Source organism: Fukomys damarensis, unplaced genomic scaffold, assembly GCF_012274545.1.
Source record: "Fukomys damarensis isolate Sample0158 unplaced genomic scaffold, DMR_v1.0_HiC HiC_scaffold_6, whole genome shotgun sequence".
Lineage (NCBI taxonomy): Eukaryota > Metazoa > Chordata > Mammalia > Rodentia > Bathyergidae > Fukomys > Fukomys damarensis.
Window position 1 is genome coordinate 24162752 of NW_022900918.1, and position 4292 is coordinate 24167043.

Genomic DNA, 4292 nt, shown 5'->3' on the forward strand with positions numbered 1-4292 from the left:
ATGGCCCCTCAAATAATTATAAGAAACACAATGATATTTACATAATGAATGCAACATATTTTAGGTACAAATTTAACAATGATATAAATAATTATGTTGATTTAATTTTTCCCAATAATCAATGATATCTGTTAATACTTACTTTGGTATTTTTATTCATATTCTATCAGTTTTCCTCCTCTTGCACTTTGTCATCTCTCTGTGATACGGGGTCAATCCATTGAAGAATATATTGTATCTTGTTTTTTTGGAAATATGAAGATTATTTTTTTAATCATATTAAATTAGGAAATTGTGTCTCCACTTTGTAACAATCTATACACTGTAATTTATTTTTAGAAGGTAATAATTTTCTCCATAATGCATTAACTTAGCATTTAACTCTAAAAATATTTTTATTCCGTGACACAGTGGCAACACATGGTGGCAATACAGGAACACTTGAAAAATTTTAATGAATTTTATGCCCATGTCCATTTTTTATACATTGTTTTTAAATTCATGGATAACTATACTGTATCATGTGAAAATACTTGCTCTTTAATTTTGTTTATAGTCCATTCGAGGAAAATTGTATTCATTGTGTTTATATAAAATATTACGTTTCTTAACTCTTTTGAACTATTTTTCTGTTTTCTGACTGGAAAAGCATGTGTGGTGATAACTGATAAAAATAAAAAGATGACTTTTTTCTTTTTAAGTGAGGACACCTTGGGCCAGGGACTTAGCTCAGTGGCTCTGCTGCCTGCCTCACAAGCATAAGATTCTGAGTTTGATCCCTGGTACCAAAATAAAAACAAAAGCAAAAACAAAAAAACCTGTGAGGACACCTCCTAAATTTGCACAGGCTTAGCTTTCTTTGCAAAAAAGTAAATAGAAAAATTATTTTTTTGAAGCTTCCAGGTAATTCGCTAGATATGAAAGTTAAATAAATAAATAAATGATGCACATTTAAAGGCCAGGTGTTAATTTTGTTGAGTTTCACTAATTAGGTGTGGCTTGCTTCCAGCTACAAGTAACCATTAAACTTGAATTAAAGAGGATAGAGCTGGCAAGTATTGTGCTTCAAGCATGAGAGGTTAAAAAATAAAATGGTCATTAGTTCACTGCCGATGACAAGATATTTCACTATAGCTATTAGGCACATTAAAGCCCTTAAAATTGTTGAATATATTTCATTGCTACTTTAGGAAGCAATAGTTACTTTGGTAAAAGGTCTATAGCATCTATTTTATTATTAGTTCCAACTCAAGCATTGAATTTGGATGGTATGGTCACTGATTTTTCCTAGATATTTATGTATAGAGCATATATTCATAGCAATATTTAGAGGAGTATATCAAGATTTATTCAATTTTTGAAAACATCTTATATGTGCGCGTGCACACACTCACACACACACACACACACATATTGAGTAACTTAACAGATTTTAGACCAGAAGAAGAAATAATTTATTATACTTGCAGTGTTTCTTTCTAAAATTGTTTTGAAAGTACGTCCTCCTTAAATTTCTTTTTGTATTAAATACTTCCTCAATAGATAATCTTACTCTCTTAGCATATCTGCGTAATTTAATATTTGCTTTACTTTGAGCTTTCATTCTTTTTATGTCTATTTCTTCTGCCTTTTTGCTCTATCTTGATGTAATCAAAATGTATTTCCACACCTTTAGGGACATTCACCACATGCTTGGAAGAAATTAATTTGTATGATATGTTGCAATTTTTAGTCAGTTAATTCTGTGTGACTTTACATTTATATAATCAGTGATATTTGCTACTTAAATAGAAGTAATCTGTAAAATATACATCTAACTTTGCATGTTAATTAGTACCCATGGGTAAATTCTTTCAAGTAAGATATTTATTTTGTTAGCCTCCTGGTTTCATTATACGTCACATTGATTTTAATATAAACATAAATTAATAGATTCAATGTATTACATGACTAAAATAAAGAATAAAATGATCATTTTAATAGTTGCAGAAAAATCCTTTTGCAAATATAATATTCCTTTATGTCAATATAGTAAAGACTATAGAAAACAAACTGGTAGTCATCATACTGAATGGAGGTAAAACTGGTAACATTTCTTCTAATATTAAAAATGACATAAGAATGGCCATTTCTACCACTTTTAATAAATACAGTGCTTGAAATTTTTCTGTAGCAGTTAGGGAACCAAAAGAAATAAAAGGGATACAAATAGGAAAGAATAAAGTTACATTGCTTCTTGTTGCAGGTGAAATGATCCTATATTTAAAAGATAGTAAAGACCCCACTGGAAAATTTATAGCCATTAAACAAATTTAGCAAGGTAGCAAGAAACAAAATTAATATAAAAGTGGACTTTATATACAACAATGAAAACCGTGTTAAGAAAGAAATTAAGAGAATAATTCTATTCAATATAACTTCAATAAAAAATACATCACTTTCTTACCAATAAACTCAATTAAAGCTGAAAAAAAAACAAAACAAAAAAACACATCACTAGAAATCAATGTAATGAGGGTAAAATTATAAAATGCTGAAAAAAAGAAAAGACAGAAGATGGAATAAAGCTCATGTTCATATATCAGAACTAATATTTTCAAATGTGCAGAGAACTGATAAGAATTTATAGATTCAATAAAATCTTTATCAGAATAGAGATCATATTCTTCACAGAAAAAGAAAAAATTCTTACAACTCATATGGAAACACAAAAGACATAGTATAGGCAAAGCAATCCTGAGCAAAAAGAGCAATGTTCAAACTATAAGAATACCCTATTTCAAAATGTATTAGAGGGCCAGGGACTTAGCTCATTGGCACCTCACCTGCATTACAAGCAAAAGGTCCTGAGTTCAATCCCTAGGGGAAAAAAAAGAAAAAAAGAAAGAAAAAAATTATAAGTTAGAAAGCCATTCTAACAAAAGCAGCATACTACAGATAAATGCAGACATGCACATCAGTGGAATAGAATATCAGACACAGAAATAAGCCCATGTAACTCCAGCACTATGATTCTTGACAAAAAACATACATTATAGAAAAGAGAGACTCTTTAACAAATGGCTTTGGCAAAATGGTATATCCATTTGTATAAGATTGAGAGTAGATCCATAACTCTTGCTCTGTAAGAAAATCAAATCCAAATGCACTAAAGATCTGAGTTCCAGCCCTGAAACTTAGGAACTACTCTAAGAAAGCATAGGGAATATCTTCCCTAGGCACAGGAAATAGTTTCCTGAATAGAACACAATCATTCACACAGAAATAACAACAATTAAACGATGCATTTGTATCATAGTCAAAAGTTTCTGCATGGCAAAGGAAACAAGAGACAGAAGAAGCAGCTTTTAGCATGGAAGAAAATTTTTGCCACTTTGCCAACATAGGATCAATATTAGTTAATATCCTAAATATATAAAGAACTCAATACAGAAATAAAAATTAAGCTAATCAATAAATGAGTAAATAAATTGAATAGATGCTTTGTAAAAGAAGTACTCATGGCCTATAATTATTTTTAAATTTGTTTCAATATCTTTATTGAGTAAAGAAATGCAAATCAAAACTTTCTTGATATTTCATCTTGTCTCAATCAGAATAACTACTATCAAGAATGCAAGAATGCAAGAATGCACACATTTGTAAATACCAAAGAGTTTCTCTAGTGTGAGAAAATGAAAATGTAAATAAGGACTAAAAGATATACTAGGTAATGTGAAATAGGAAGAAATGGAGCAAAGGGGAGGGGGAAATAGAAGGGGTAGAGGGCAGTGAAGAAGGGAATGGAATTAATATGTGAAAATGAAAAATAATGGAAACAAATCCTTTATAGATAAGGAGGGAGGGAGGGATTGAAGAGAGGGCAAGGGAATGGGGAAAAATAAGAACCAAGACTGATTATATAAACGTATACATTTCCAACAATGAATGCCATTATATTGTATATATTAAATTCACTAAAAAAATTAATTAAAAAAAACGCAAATGCAACAAATGCTGCCAGAGAGATGAGAAAAATAAACAAACATTATAGTTAGGAATGGAAATTAATATAGCCACCACAAAAATCAGTACAGAGATTCCTCAAAAAGGCAAAAACAGAACAACCACGTGATTGACTAATGCTACGTATTACTATACTCATGAAAGAATTAAAAGCAGTGTAGTCTAGAAATACTATTTTACCCATGTTTATTATAGAATGAGTCACAATAGCCAATTTATGGAGAAAAACTAGGTGCCATTGATCAGTTGAATAGGTGAAGGCAATGTAATATATATAAATAAAATTA